The sequence below is a fragment of the Saimiri boliviensis genome, chromosome 2, assembly GCF_048565385.1.
Source record: "Saimiri boliviensis isolate mSaiBol1 chromosome 2, mSaiBol1.pri, whole genome shotgun sequence".
In the NCBI taxonomy this organism is placed as follows: domain Eukaryota; kingdom Metazoa; phylum Chordata; class Mammalia; order Primates; family Cebidae; genus Saimiri; species Saimiri boliviensis.
Genome location: NC_133450.1, coordinates 179,727,536 through 179,744,553, shown reverse-complemented (window position 1 = coordinate 179,744,553; position 17,018 = coordinate 179,727,536). Strand labels below are relative to the sequence as shown.

The 17,018-nt window shown below is 38.2% G+C and overlaps 1 protein-coding gene and 1 non-coding gene across 4 annotated transcripts in view; one reads left to right on the top strand and one right to left on the bottom strand.

Annotated features, from left to right (window-relative positions):
• CAAP1 (caspase activity and apoptosis inhibitor 1) overlaps positions 1-17,018 on the top strand; it is a 64,354-nt gene that overhangs the window by 20,287 nt on the left and 27,049 nt on the right. The window lies entirely within an intron of this gene.
• On the bottom strand, positions 5,303-5,407 carry LOC120366429 (U6 spliceosomal RNA). The gene has a single exon (XR_005581097.1). It is a non-coding gene; the product is annotated as a U6 spliceosomal RNA (small nuclear RNA).

Genomic DNA, 17,018 nt, shown 5'->3' with positions numbered 1-17,018 from the left:
GTTTCTCATCTCCATCTGAAACCACCTCACCCTGGATTTCCTTGTCCATATCATTATCAGCACTTGGTCAAAACCATTTAGTAAGTCTCTAGGAAGTTCTAGACTTTCCCACATTTTCCTGTCTTCCTCTGAGCCCTCCAAACTGTCTAACCTATGCCTGTCATCCAATTCCAAAGTCACTTCCACATTTTCGTTTCTATGTATAGCTGCGCCCAACTCTACTGGTACCAGCTTACTGGTATTACTGTATTAGTCTGTTTTCATGGTGCTGTTAAAACATACTTGAGACTGAGTAATTTATAAGGAAAAAGAGGATTACTGCCATATAAGAAGTGCCTTCTGCCTTCCACCATGTCATGAGGCCTCCCATGTGGCTGGGGAGGCCTCAGATCATGGTGGAAGGTAAGAGACACTTCTTACATGGCAGTGGCAAGTGAGAATGCGGGAACCAAGTGAAAGGGATTTTCCCTTATAAAAGCATCAGATCTCTTGAGACTTATTCACTACCAGCAGAACAGTATGAGAGAAACCTCCTCCATGATTTAGTTATCTGCCTCTGGGTTCCTCCTGTAATATGGGGGAATTATGGGAGATATAATTCAAGATGAAACTTGGATGGGGACACAGCCAAACTGTACCAAATGGATAGCCAATTATAGTAGCTATTTAACTCTTTTTAACGATTACAACAACGGCTGTGCATGGTGGTTCACACCTATAATTCCAGTGCTTTGTGAGAACAGGTTGAGAGGATCACTTGAGGCTGGGAGTTTGAGACCAGCCTGGGCAACATAGTGAGACCCAGTCTCTAAAAAAAATTAGATGGGGTCTTGCTATGTTACCCAGGTTGATCTTAAACTCGTATTCTCAAACTGTCCTCCCACCTCAGTGTTCGAAAGCACGGATGACCCCATTTTGATTTTTAGTCAAGGTTTGTTTCTAAAATTATGGAATAGGATTTAAGGTTTAAAGATGACAGAGAGGGCTTGGCACACTTACTTATGCATGTAATCCCAGCACTTTGGGAGGCCAAGGTGGGTAGATCATTTGAGGTCAGGAGTTTGGGACCAGCCTGGTTAACATGATGAAACCTGATCTCCACTAAAAATACAAAAATTAGCCAGGCATGGTGGTGTGTGCCTGTAATCCCAGCTGCTTCGGAGGCTGAGGCAGGAGAGTCACTTGACTCCAGGGGACAGAGGTTGCAGTGAGCCAAAATCCCACTACTGCCCTCTTGGGCGACAGAGCAAGACTCCATCTCAAAATAAACAAATAAAGATGACAGAGAAGTTTTCACAACTTCTGCTGTGCTGCTGACCCATTGTAACTCTCCAAGGCCAGTGCCATATCTGGCTCACTGAACTCCAACTAAAGGAGAAAGGGACTAAGTAAGGCGGTTGTTACATGGTGGCTCCTACAAAACAGACTGCTTGTACATCGACTGGTGGTAAAGCACCCAGGAAGCAACCGACTACAAAGACTGCATACGAGAGTACACCCTCTCCTAGAGTGGGGAAGAAACCTCATTGTTACGGGCCTGGTACTGTCGCACTCCATGAAATCAGTTGTTATTGGAAGTCCGCTGGTCTTCTGAATCACAAACTTCCCTTCCTCAGTCTGGTTTGATAAATTGCTCAGGACTTCAAATCAGACCATCGCTTCCAGAGCGCAACTATTGGTGCTTTGCAGGAGGCAAGTGAGGCCTATCTGGTTGGCCTTTTTAAAGACATCAACCTATGTCTGTCCATGCTAAACGTATTAACAGTTAACACCAAAAACACCTAGTTAGCATGGAAAACATCTTTTTTTTTTCTTTGAGACGGAGTCTTACTCTGTCACCCAGGCTTGAGTGCAGTGGCATGATCTCAGCTCACTGCAACCTCTGCCTCCTGGGTTCAAGCGAGTCTCCTGCCTCAGCTTCCCAAGTAGCTGGGACAACAGGCACATGCCACCATACCCGGCTAATTTGTGTATTTTTAGTAGAGATGGGGTTTTGACATATTGGCTAGGCTGGTCTTGAGCAACTAACCCATGTTCCACTTGCCTTGGCCTCCCAAAGTGCTGGGATTACAGGTGTGAGCCTCTGTGTCTGACCGGAGAACGTTCTGTTAGGAAACTGCTGTGATGGGAAACATTTATTCTCTAAAAGAGAAACAAACAAACAAAAAATACAACCTTTTTTTTCTGTTGTTGGTAGTTCTGAGCTTAGATATTTTTTTTGCCATAGGGGCAAAAGGTACCTGTATTAGTCAGGGTTTTCTGGAGATACAGAATTAATAGAATGTATGTATATATAAAAGGGAGTTTATTAAAGACAATTGGGTCACACGATCACAAGGCAAAGTCCCATGGTAGGCTGTCTGCAGGTTGAGAAGCAAGGAAGCCAGTGGTGGATCAGTCTGAGACTCAAAACCTCAAAAGTGGGGAAGCTGACAGTGCAACCTTAGTCTGTGGCCAAAGGCCAAGAGCCCCTGGCAAACCACTGGCATAAATCCAAGGGTCCAAGAGCTGAAGAACGTGCAGTCTGATGTTCAAGGGCAGTAAGCATCCAGCATGGGAGAAAGATGAGGGCCGGAAGCCTCAGCAAGTCTACTCTTAAATCTTCTCCTGCCTCCTTTATTCTAGCTGCACTTGCAGCTCATAGATGGTGCCCACCCAGATTTAGGTTGGGTTTGCCTCTCCCAGCCCATTGACTCAAATGTTAATCTCCTTTGGCAGCACCCTCACAGACACACTCAGGAACAGTACTTTGTATCCTTCAATCCAATCAAGTTGACAATATTAACCATTTCAGTACCTAAGTATATGATTGTTAGTGAAAAAATAGGGGATAGAAATCAGGTATTTCCAGTTTTTCTATTTTTATTTATGTGTGAATTTTTAACAAATTCAGGAACATGAAGTATTCATGCAAGTCAAATATTTCAGTGAACAAGTTTCAGTGGTTCAACTTTATAATTATAAATCTTAAAATTTTCTGGAAAAAGTGACATCATAAACAGCATTTTTGCTCTTAGAATTTACTGCAGATCAACAGCAAAAATAAACAGAAATAGAAATTATTTTGGATGAAATAACTTCAAATCACGTTGAGGAGCTATTCTTAAATGCAGTGGTTTTCAAGTAATGTGGCAAGATACCTGTGGAAAACTTCCACGTATACAAATCTCAAAGACTCAGTGTATATTTCTCCAAAGTTAGAGGAAGAGATTCAGGGAAGAAGGAGATTTGAATGTTGCTTGTTTTTTCTTTGACAAGTAACTACATAGTGTATCTGTTTCTTTAAAATAAGGTGGGTATTGGTTACAGGTAAGATTTGGGCTGTTTGGGAATCTTAGCAAAGATAGTAACTACTAGGTGTTTATTTTGGGCTGGATAGGTACTTGTTGATTTGCATTGAAGATCCTAGAGGAACGTGGTGGATTTTGTTTGTTGTTTGTTTTAGATAAAGTCTAACTCTGTCCCCTAAGCTGGAGTACAGTGTGCAGTACTGGCTCACTGAAACCTCTGTCTCTTGCACTCAAGCAATCCTCCCACCTTGGCCTCCCAAACTGCCGGGACTAGAGGTGTAAGCCACCATGCCTGGCCAAAGTGGTAGATCTTGAGGAAAACTTGGTTTGCCGAGGTCTGAGAACTCCTGTGGGGAAGTGGAAGAAGATAGGCAATGGGAAGGGGAAAGATAACATGTATCTTACCTGAATATGCCTAGTTTTTTTCATTTTATAAGTTGAAAGATGGAATTGAGTGGGCTAGGTGTTTCCTGTCTTTGAGTCTGGGAGAACCTGAGAAAACCGGGCAATAGATGTCTCAGAGAATAGTGGTTTACTTCTACGTTATGGATCTGTGGAGGGAGAGATGGCTTTGCTTTCTGCCAGTTTTAGAGTCACTAATAAACCTCAGCCCCAAGGAATTGACCATAATGACATACATAAACACATGCCTGAATACATATATAACATCTTTAGAGGACCTTGATATCTAGAGAGACAATTACTTGAAAGAAACAAAGAACATGCCAAGCTTAATTAAGCTGTTAGAGGAATGAACATTTGCAGGGAATAAAATGAACTATTATGGAAATTCAAGTGCAGCACAAATAATCATTCTTGGTCTGAAAAACATGATTTTTTAAAACTAAATTCTGTAAGTTAATTAGAGTAGGGGATTGTTATCATTAAGTCCCAAATTAGATGCCCGAAAGAATGGATTCCCAAAGCAAAAATATGGAAATCATAAGAGAAAATAATCAAATAAGCTAGAAGGCTTTAGCATCCTCATGTAAATAGGAATCCTAGAAAGGGAAAATGAAACATAGAAAGGAGGGAGGGGTAAAACACTAAATCATTAAGAAATTATTAAATAATAATATAGGAAAATAAATACAGGAAATATATTTAATAAATATAGGAAAATATTTCTGACCTGAAAAACAAATTTAAATCTTCAAATTGAAAGTGCTCACTGAGTTCTAGGCAGGATTGTGGGGAAAAAAATAACATAGAAGCAAAGTTTTTTTATAAAGTGAAAAATTTAACAGTCTTCCAATCAACAGAACACATCAAAGAAGGAAAAGGGTCAGATTTTTCATCTGCAACACCAGAAACAATAAGATAGTGGAGTAACATCTTCATACAACTAAAATTACTCATGCTTCTATACTTGGTCAAGATACACTTTATCTGTTAGGTGAAAGAAAGATGCAGATAGGTAGGAATGTAGAGTTGATATGCCCATGTACTCATCTGAGGAAAATGGTCATGTGATGCTTAATAATAGGGAATTGTACTGAGAGATGTGTAGTTAGGTGATTTTGTTATTGTGGAAACATCAAAGAGTACACTTACACAAACCTATATGTTCAATATCCTTTATTAGCAATGTTGGGGCCAGAAGTGTTTTGGGTTTCAGATTTTTTTGGATTTTGGAATATTTACATATATATGTGTGTGTGTGTGTGTGTGTGTGTGTGTGTGCGTGCGTGCGTGTGTGTGTGTGTGTATATATGTATATGTATACTGATATTTTGGGGATGGACCCAAGTCTAAACATGAAATTCATTTATATTTAATATACACCTTTTTTTTTTTTTTTTTTTTTTTTTGAGACCAAGTCTTGCTCTGTCGCCCAGGCTGAAGTGCAGTGGTGCAATCTCGACTCACTGCAACTTCCACCTCCTGGTTTCAAGCAATTCTCCTGCCTCAGTCTCCTGAGTAGCTGGGACTAAAGGCGCTTGCTGCTACGCCCAGCTAATTTTTTTCTTTTAGTAGAGACAGGGTTTCACCATGTTGCCCAGGCTGGTCTCAAAAATATGGAATGCTTCACGAATGTGCCTGACATCCTTGCGCAGGGGCCATGCTAATCTTCTCTGTATCGTTCCAGTTTTAGTATATGTGCTGCCAAAGCAGCATATACAACTCATATACAACTTATACATATACACTGAAGGTAATTTTATGCAATATTTATTTATTAAACAAATTTTTTTAAAGGCAGAGTCTCACTCTGTTGCCCAGGCTGGAGTGCAGGTACAATCATAGCTCACTGTAGCCTCAAATTCCTGGGCTCAAGTGATCTGCCTCACCTTCCCAAGCGGCTGGGACTATAGGCGTGTGCCACCATCCCTGGCTCACTTCTAAATTTTTTGTAGATACAGGGTCTCACTATGTTGCCCGGGCTGGTCTTGAACTCCCAGCCTCAAGTGATCCTCTCACCTTGGACTCCCAAAGTGCTAGGATTGAGCCACTACACCTCCAATTTTATAAAATATTTTTAATACTTTTGTGCACCTGCCACAAGAGGTCAGGTGTGGAATTTCCCACTTGTAGTATTATATTGGTGCTCAAAAAATTTCATATTTTGGAGCATTTTGGTTTTCAAATTTTCAGTTTAGGGATGCTTAAATTATACCTAGGCTGTATTATATAGCCTGTTATTCCTAGGCTCCAAACCTGTACAACATGTTATTGTAGTGAATAGTGTAGACAGTTGTGGTACAGTGGTATTTATGTATCTAAATCTTATCGAAACATAGAAAAGGTACAAAAAATGATGCACTTGTACAGGGAACTTACCTTGAATGGAGCACTTGCAGAACTGGAAATTGGGGTGAATAAGTGAGTGAGTAGGTAAGTGAATGTGAAGGCCCAGCTTATTACTGTATACTACTTTATGGACTTTATAAACATGTATACTGAGAATACACACCAATGTATAAAATAATTCTTTAAGGATAAATTAACATTAGCTTACCGTAACTTAAAAAAACTTACATTTTTAAAAAACTTTTTGACTCTTGTAATAACACTTAGCTTAAAAAAGAAACACATTGTACAGCTGTACAAAGATATTTGTTTCTGTATATCCTTATTCTTTAAGCTTTTTTCTATTTTTAAATTGTTTTTACTTTTTAAAACTTTTTAGTTAAACACTAAGATACAAACAGGCACATTGACCTAGCTTTACACAGGGTCAGTATCATCAAGATGTCTCCGGCTTAGAAGAAGTTTTCAGCTCCATTATAATCTTGTTCTTTTGTTTAAAGACAGAGCCTTGCTGCGTTGTTCAGGTTGGAGTGAGGGTGGCTATTCACAGGTACCATCATAATGCACTGCCATCTCGAACTCCTGGGCTCAGGCGATCTTTACACCTCAGCCTCCCAAATCGCTGGGACTATAGGAGCATGTCACTGTGCTCAGCCCCCTATCATAGTCTTACAGGATTATTGTCCCATGTGCAGTCTGTTGTTAACTGAGACATTATGCAATGCATGGCTTTTTCTAATTCAAGAAGGTAGGGGAAAAGAACAAAATATACTTCAAAAAACAAAAGCATACAGATGTCATACTTAGTTGTGAAGGCCTGATTACTTTCTTCCTAAGATAATAAAAAGGTAAGAATATCTACTTTAACTTTCTGCTAGAGAATATGCTGAAATTGTTATATGCACGGGTACAATAAGGCAAGAAAAAGAGATAAAAGACATATGGTTTGGAAAGAAAAAAGTAAAACTGTCCCTAATTACAGAAGCATGACTACTTATATAGAAAGTTTTAAGGAATCTCCAAAACAAACAAACTAAAACCCTTCTAGAATATATATATGACAGAATAATGACCTCTGCCTCACCCAAGGGACATGCAGATTTTAATTCCCAGAATCTGAAATATGTACTTTTAAAAAACAAAAGAGACTTTGCTGATGTGATTAATTAAGGATCTTGAGATGGGAATACTATTATGGATTATCAAGGTGAGACCAGTATAATCATGAGGATCCTTATAAGAGGGAAATAAGACAGTTAAAGAGATGCTGGAAGCAGAGATTAAAATCATGTGCTTTGAAGATGGACGAAGGATCCACAAACCAAGGAATGTAGGCTGCCTTTTAGAAGCTAGAAAAGACGAGGAAGGAAGTAGATTTTTCCTGGATCTCTGCAAAAAATGCAGTATTACCTGCACCTTGATTCTAGTTCTTAAGACTTATTTTCGACTTACGACTTTCAGAACTGTATGAGAATAAATATATGTTATTTTAAGCCACTAAATTTGTGATAGTATGTTAGAGTGGCAATAGAAAACTAATACAGTATACTTGATTAAAACCTGGACAGTAAGCCAGAGTTATAGATTGGTTGCCTAGAGCAATAGGGATATTTGAAATGCTTTAAAATTTTTGAAATTGTTTCCAACACGCCAAGTAAGGTTATATCACAACCTGGATTTTTTAGTTCCTTGAAAAAAATCAGATCAAGCAACCTTCCTGGGAGTGCAAAAAATTAGAGCTGAGTGCTGCTGTTTTTTATATGACATTGTATTTCAGTACGTTACCTAGTACTTCATTTGCCTGAATGTTAAATATACAAAATGTTTATAAAATGAGACTCTGACTGAGGGGGAAAATACAGGAAGGCCAAAGGTTGGCTTTAGAAAGTTATATCAATTTGTCAGTTTCTTATTAACAGAGACATACAGCTCTTTTAATGAAGAAAAATAATTTCAAATATGTCTAGATAAAGCAATCTGTGATATTAAAAATACATGAAAGAATTTGATGTTTTCTTTTAATGGGTGACCTATGCTCTGTTACTATGTTTCTTTCCTTGTTTCTTTCTTTCTTTTTTTTGAGACAGGTTCTCTGTTACCCAGGTTGTAGTGCAGTGGTGTGATCTCAGCTCACTGCATCTTCCACCTCGCAGACTCAAGCAATTCTTCCACCTTAGCCTCCCAAGTAGCTGGGATTATAGGCACATGCCACCACACCTGGCTAATTTTTGTATTTTTTAGTAAAGGTGGGGTTTCAACATGTTGCTCAGGCTGGTCTTGAACTCCTGACCGCATGTGATTTGCCCAGCTTGGCTTCCCTAATTAAAATTCCTTTATTATAGTTTTAATTAGAAAGGACATAACATCAATAGAATCGTCTAAGAAGCTGTAAAGTGACATCTTTCAGTATGAAGTGTACATATACATGTTTATGTGTATGGTATTTAATATACCTTATGTATATTAGTTTTCTTATAACACATTAAATATTTGAAGATACATAATTGTGCACAAATGTTTATGAACAAGCTTTAAAAATTCTAAATTTATCTAACAGTTTATCTTCTCATATTGGCAGCTTTATGTATTCAAATTCTATTTCTCCTCTAAGGTCAGCTTTAATGTATTTTTTTTTTTTCTAGATTTTCTACTCTCTTTTAAGGATGTATTTTCTTCTCTTATCATACCTTAAGATAACTCTTTTCTACTACCAATGGTAACAAGAAAGTAATAAGATATTTTTGGTAGTGTGCTAGTTTGAAACTTCAAATTTTTTTTTTTTTTTTCTTCTTTTTTTTTTTATTGCATTTTAGGTTTTGGGGTACATGTGATGAACATGCAAGATTGTTGCATAGGTACACACATAGCAGTGTGGTTTGCTGCCTTCCGTCCCCTCACCTGTTTCTGTCATTTCTCCCCAGGCTATCTCTTCCCGCCTCCCCACCCCACCCCCACCACTCCCCCATTTCCCCCCAACGGACCCCAGTGTGTAGTGCTCCCCTCCCTGTGTCCATATGTTCTCATTGTTCAACACCCGCCTGTGAGCGAGAATATACGGTGTTTGATTTTCTGCTCTTGTGTCAGTTTGCTGAGAATGATGGTTTCCAGGTTCATCCATGTCCCTATAAAGGACGTGAACTCATCGTTTTTGATGGCTGCATAATATTCCATGGTGTATATGTACCACATTTTCCCTATCCAGTCTATCATCGTTGGGCATTTGGGTTGGTTCCAGGTCTTTGCTATTGTAAACAGTGCTGCAATGAACATTCGTGTGCACGTGTCCTTGTAGTAGAATGATTTATAATCCTTTGGATATATACCCAGTAATGGGATTGCTGGGTCAAATGGGATTTCTATTTTTAGGTCCTTGAGGAATCGCCACACTGTCTTCCACAATGGTTGAATTAATTTACATTCCCACCAACAGTGTAAAAGTGTTCCTATTTCTCCACATCCTCTCCAGCATCTGTTGTTTCCCGATTTTTTAATGATCGCCATTCTAACTGGTGTGAGATGGTATCTCAATGTGGTTTTGATTTGCATTTCTCTGATGACCAGTGATGATGAGCATTTTTTCATATGTTTGTTGGCCTCCTGTATGTCTTCTTTTGTAAAGTATCTGTTCATATCCTTTGCCCATTTTTGAATGGGCTTGTTTGTTTTTTTCTTGTAGATCTGCTTTAGTTCTTTGTAAATTCTGGATATCAGCCCCTTGTCAGATGGGTAGACTGCAAAAATTTTTTCCCATTCTGTTGGTTGCCGATTCACTCTACTGACTGTTTCTTTTGCCGTGCAGAAGCTGTGGAGTTTGATTAGGTCCCATTTGTCTATTTTGGCTTTTGTTGCCATTGCTTTTGGCGTTTTGGTCATGAAGTCCTTGCCTACACCTATGTCCTGAATGGTTTTGCCTAGATTTTCTTCTAAGGTTTTTATGGTATTAGGTCTGATGTTTAAGTCTTTAATCCATCTGGAGTTAATTTTGGTGTAAGGTGTCAGGAAGGGGTCCTGTGAAACTTCAAATTAATCATGACTGTTACAACAATTTTAATGGGGATGAGGATTAGAAACTGTGAAGATACAACATCTGTAGTTTCTAAATATCTTCAGTTTTTTTTTTTTTTTTTTTTTTTTTTTGAGACAGAGTTTCGCCCTTGTTACCCAGGCTGGAGTGCAATGGCGCGATCTCGGCTCACCGCAACCTCCGCCTCCTGGGTTCAGGCAATTCTCCTGCCTCAGCCTCCTGAGTAGCTGGGATTACAGGCACGTGCCACCATGCCCAGCTAATGTTTTGTATTTTTTTAGTAGAGATGGGGTTTCACCATGTTGACCAGGATGGTCTCGATCTCTCGACCTCGTGATCCACCCGCCTCGGCCTCCCAAAGTGCTGGGATTACAGGCTTGAGCCACCGCGCCCGGCCATCTTCAGTTTTTAAGTTAGAAAATTGACTTCATGTTAGTAGTAGATAGAATGCTGGTTACCAGGAGTTGGGGGGTGGGGGTCATGGGAAGGGGGTGGTTGAAGAAGTTTACTTCAGTGGATAGAAAAACACAGTTAGATAGAAGGAATAAGTTCTAGTGTTCAATAGTACAATAGGGCTACTGTAGTTAACAGTAATTTATTGTTTATTTCAAAATAGATAGAAGAGAAAATTTAGAATGTTCCCTGCACAAAGAAATGATGTGTTTGAGGTGATGGGTATTCCAGTTATGCAGATTTTATTATTACTCATTGTATGCTTGTATTGAAATATCACATATACCTCATAAATATGTACAACCATTATATATCTGTAAAATTTTTTTTTTTAGTGAAAAGGCGGGGAATGGTATTGTCAACCTAGGGAAAAGAAAATTAGCAAATTTATATTTTATTTCAGGTTGTTTGTAATTTATTTCAAATTGTATAGTTTTGTAGTGTTTTAAAACTATTAGGGATTGTGACAACATTTGTAAAATTACACATTAAGACAAAATTGCCTAACAACAGCAACACTTTTAAGTAAATAGGTAATATGGAGGCCTGGAATAAGCGTGTTGACTCTGATCGGAGATGGGCTGGAAAAAAAGTTTTATTGTAGTTAAAATAACACAAAAAATGAGAACAGGTATTAATTTGGCTTGTAATATTCTAAAGAATGTGTTTACAATGAAATTTAACTCTTGAATAGCACAATAAAATAATTTGGATTGAGGTTTTGTATATAAAGAATAAAAGTATAAATACTGTAGGGAAATCTTAACAGTTTTAAAATTGCTTTCTCTGAATATTTTTATGAATTTTAAATGAATGTGTTATTATTTAGTTATTTTGAGGGAGATATTAGCGAAAATGATACTGTAATTTCCTACAGATAATAAACAGTATTGAGATAATATCATAGTTCTGAAGGTAAAGAAATTTTTAAAATCTAAGTTCTCAAAGTAAGTTATACCATAAAGTAGGTTCTTTTTCCTTTTGAGGCAGCTGCTTACTTGTCACCCAGGCTGGAGTACACTGGCTCAATCACGGCTCACTGCTCAAGTGGTAAGTGATCCTCCCACCTCAGCTTCCTGAGTAGTTGGGACCACAGGCATGAGCCATGATAACCAGGTAATTTTTAATTTTTTTGTAGAGACAAGGTCTCCCTGTGTTGCCCAGGCTTTGTCTCAGACTCCTTGGCTCAAGGGATCTTTTTGCCTCAGCCACCCAGAGTTCTGGGATTATAGGCATGAGCCACTGTGCCCAACCAAAAGTAGGTTCTATATGAATGTTTTAGAGCTGTTTCTACTAACTAATCCTTTCTTAGCAGAGGATAGGTGTGTTCTAAATTAGTTACCAAATTTTAATTTCAAATGATTGACTTAAAAAGAAAAAAGACACTCCTAACTAGGCCTTACATTTAGTCAATATGTATAAATGAAACCATTTTATGTCCATGAGAGTATTTAAATATATATTCTTTAGTGAATTGTTTGTAATATGAGTAAATCTTTGATAAGAATTATTTTTAGGGGATGGTGGCTTATGCTTGTAATATGAGCATTTTGGGAGGCTGAGGTGGGAGGATTGGGTGAGCCCAGGAGATTGAGGCTACAGTGAGCCTTAATTGTGCCACTGCATCCCAGCCTGGGCAACAGAATACACACACACACACACACACACACACACACACATACACACACACACACACACACACACACATTTATATACATATGTATACACACACATACATATATGTATATATGTAAAACATATGTTTATATGTGTATATCTGTCTATTTAAAGTCTCCATTTAAGTTGCCTATTTTATAAATCAAAGTGCTGGGATTACAGGCATGAACCACCATTCCCAGCCTGCATTAGTTTTTCTACTGAGCTGTTATAATACAGCTACAGCTACTCACCATCATTTTTTTTTTTTTTTTTTTTGAGACAGAGTTTTGCTCAGTCACCCAGGCTGGAGTGCAGTGGTGCAATCTTGGCTCACTGTAGCCTCTGCCTGCCAGGTTCAAGCGATTCTCCTGCCTCAGCCTCCTGACTAGCTGGGATTACAGGCGTGCACCAGTGTGATCTTTGTATTTTAGTAGAGATAGGGTTTCACCATGTTGGCCAGGTTGGTCTCTAATTCCTGACCTCAGGTGATCTGCCGTCCTTGGCCTCCCAAGGTGTTAGGATTACAGACGTGAGCCACCGTGCCTGGTCTCTTTTAATAAGGAAAAAAAAATCCATGTCCTTTTTGATGAATCGGAGCTGTCCAGCAGGTTCAGCTCATGTCATTAAAATACTAAGAATTTGAATTGTTTCAATTTAAATGACATATATTCCATGAATATGTATGTAAAAGTAACTGGCTATTTATACACATATATATAAATGAGCAATGGTATTCAGCCAAATGATAACCTCTCTCAGTAAGTGTCAGCAAAACTGAACTTGTTGGGAATAAGAGTCCCCCTTAAACTGCTATTAATAAACTTGAATGCAATAAAGTATTGGAGTAAAATTTACTGTGCTCTGGAGAACTGCATTAATGGGCAGCATAAATCTGCAGTACATACCTAAGGAAATATTTTTATCAAAAATATAGACCTGATTGTGGGTGTGGTGGCTCACTCCTGTAATCCCAGCACTTCGGGAGGCGTAGGCGGACAGATCTCTTGAGGTCAGGAGTTTGAGACCAGCCCTGCTAACGTGGTGAAACCCCATCTGTACTGTAAATAGAAAATTAGCCGGATGTGGTGGCAGACACCTGTAGTCCCAGCTACTTGGGACCTGAGGCTGGGGGATTGCCTGAACCAGGGATCAAAGGTTGCAGTGAGCCAAGATTACACCATTGTACTACTCCAGCCCGGGCAACAGAGCAAGACTGGATCTCAAAAAAAATACACACACACACACCCTTGAGATCTAGTCCTCTTGGGAATTATCCACTTGGGAAATTGATGAGTGATTCAGACAACTCAGATAACCACTCTGGAATGTTATCAATTGTTCTGTAACAGTTACTTATTTGCTTGTTTAACTCTATCATAGAGATTTTTTTTTTTTTCAAGACAGAGTCTCTCTCTGTTGCCCAGGCTGGAGTGCAGTGGTGTGATCTGGGCTCACTGCTACCTCTGCCTCTCGGGTTCAAGCCATTCTCCTGCCTCAGCTTCCTGAGTAGCTGGGATTACAGGTGCCTGCTACCAATCCTGGCTAATTTTTTGTATTTTTAGTAGATACGGGGTTTCGCCATGTCAGCCAGGATTGTTTTAATCTCCTGACCTCTTAATCTGCCTGTGTCTGCCTCCCAAAGTGTTGGGATTACAGGTGTGAGCCACCACGCCTGGCCCACAGATAAATTTTAATATACAAAAAATACAGTAGTACCATGAACCCTTGCATACTTATTCATTATGTCCCTTGCATATTATTTTAATCACCCTCCTTTCAGTTTTTCTAATCTGATTACTTTGAAGCAAATCTTGATATAGTTACTTTTAAATGGGAAGCAGATAGTCACCTTTCCAGAATCTTTGAAGCAAATCTTGATATAGTTACTTTTAAATGGGAAGCAGATAGTCACTTTTTCTTAAAATGGGAGAGCATGAGCTTGTCAGAAACCCCAGGTGGGATCTTCATTTCAGTCAGGTGGTATGATTGGCAACTGATTCCCTGTGGAGAACTTTGAGGGACTTGGGAACATTGTTATCTGTTTTTGTAGCTGCCTCTGCGTTTAAAAAAAAAAAAAAAAAGTTACTCTTTCTATTATAGAAACCTAATTTTTATACTGTATCTCTTGTCATTTTCCCATCAGTCAATTTATTGCCTCATCCTGCTGCTCAAGCACTGGTTTAGATGATTAGCAGGTATTTTTCCTTTTTTTTACTCTTTCTCTGTCACCTTTTAAAACAATTGAAGTTTTTCTTAATCACTTAACCCTGATTCGTTTTATTAATTGCTCTTTTCATTTCATTTGAAAAATAGATTGACTGATGTTCACAGTGTTCTAAATTGGTTGTTAATGACTACTCTCTAGTAATACCCATGTACCTCTCCCACCATTTAAACTGCTTACTAAGAGTGACTGATCTTTTTCCAAGGCAATTATTGTAATTGTGTAATTTAGTTAAATATGTAAACAGGTTAATTATTAATAAGAAAAGAGTAATTGGTTAAGTTATTTTGAGTTTCAGAAAACTCAAAGTTGGGTTGCTAAAAAGTTACTCTCAATTAGCTATAACGAAACAAAAGATCTGGAGGGGCATTTTGTAAATATAAATGAGGTTTTTTTTTTTTTTTTCACATTCAGCTTTTTTCATTTTAACTAAGCCAAAACTAGAAATGTCAACAATTATTTATGAGAGTAGGATGATATGGAACTCTATTCCATGAATTTGTATTAAAGGTAAGGCCATGGCTCCATATCCAAAGATTGGTGACTTAAAGATGTGTTTTTAATTTTTTTTTTTTTTTTGAGACGGAGTTTCCCTCTTGTTACCCAGGCTGGAGTGCAATGGCGCGATCTCGGCTCACCGCAACCTCCGCCTCCTGGGCTCAGGCAATTCTCCTGCCTCAGCCTCCTGAGTAGCTCGGATTACAGGCATGTGCCACCATGCCCAGCTACTTTTTTTGTATTTTTAGTAGAGACGGGGTTTCACCATATTGACCAGGATGGTCTCGATCTCTTGACCTCGTGATCCACCCACCTCGGCCTCCCAAAGTGCTGGGATTACAGGCTTGAGCCACTGTGCCCGGCCTTTAATTTTAAGTTAATCAAAAATGCTCAAAATTACATACTTAACTTTAAAAATTTTTTCTGTGTTAAGTTTCTCTTTCATGGAAGTGACATTTTTCTGTCTGACTTAAAGGAATTTCAGTCTATTAGGTTTTATTTTGATTTGTTTCATGGTTTTTTTTTTTGTTTTTTGTTTTTTTTTTTTTTACTTTTTATTATGAAAAATATCAAGCATATAGAAAAGTAGAAAGAATAGTGTAATCACTCCCATATACCTGTCATCTAGATCTAACAGTTATCAGTTTTCCATGTTTGCTTCATCTGTTTTCTTATAGTATTTTCAGTATATTACAGATGTTTTAAATCTAATTTTTTAATTTTAATAATATTTGCCTGTGCAGTCATATCTTTATAAAACTTAACATAATTAGCAATAATTCTCTAATATGTGGTATTAGATTTTCCCAGATGTTCCCAAAAGCTTTTTTACATGTGGTTTCTCTGAAGCAGAGTACAAGCAAGAGTACACTTTGCATTTAGTTGTTCTCTCTCTTAAGTCTCCTTTAATGTAGAAGTATGTCTACCTTCCTATTGTCTCTTGTTTGCTTTTTTATTAATATTTCAACTTGCTGAAGAAAGTAGGTGAATTGTCCTTTACGGTATCTCACCTGTTGGCTTTATCTGATTTATCTTCATTGTGTTATTTGACTTGTTCTTATATCCTTTGAGTTTTCTTGTAAGCTGGGATTTTAAAATTTTTAAAAATAACTTTTTAAAATTATAAATCTGTTAGTTTCCTATTGCTGCTATAACAAATTACCACAAACTTAGTGGTTTCAGACAACATATATTTATTTTCTTATAGTTCTGGAGGTCAGAAGTGAAAATCAGTTTTTCTGGGCTAAAGTCAGTGTGTCAACAGGGCTGTTATTTCTGGAGGCTCTGAGAGGAGAATTCATTTTCTTGCCCTTTTCAGCTTCCAGTCGCTGCTTATATTCTTTGTCTTATGGCCCCTCCCTTCACCTTTAGAGCATCTCATACTGTTCTCTGTTTCCAGGGTGACATTGCTGTTTCTTCTGACTCTGATTTTTCTTAGACCTTATGAAATGATTAGTGTGATGACATTGGGCTCACCAGAATAATGCAAGATAATCTCCCCATTTCAATTTGCTTAATCACAATCACAAAGTTCTTTTTTGCTATTTTATTAATAATTTAACTTGTTGAATATAAGATAACATTCACAGGTTCTGGGGAAGTAGAATATGGGCATATTTGGGGGCTGTTATTCAGCTTAGCATAATAAAGAATAGTATGAAGCTGAACATAATTCTTGTTGACTTTCAAATAAAGCAAGGTTGAATGTACATATGTAATAGATAGATAGGTAAATTCGAATAGTACACAGGTTTAAAATGAAGATAAAAACCTTTCTGTTTCACCTTCTGATCTCACCACATCCTCCTCTTACAGTCGTTCTTTCTCCAAAGCAGTACTGTACTTCTAAACCTTTTTTTTTTTTTTTTGAGACTGAGTTTCGCTCTTGTTACCCAAGCTGGAGTGCAATGGCGCGATCTCGGCTCACCGCAACCTCCGTCTCCTGGGTTCAGGCAATTCTCCTGCCTCAGCCTCCTGAGTAGCTGGGATTAAAGGCACGTGCCACCATGCCCAGCTAATTTTTTTTTTTGTATTTTTAGTAGAGACGGGGTTTCACCATGTTGACCAGGATGGTCTCGATCTCTTGACCTCGTGATCCACCCGCCTCGGCCTCCCAAAG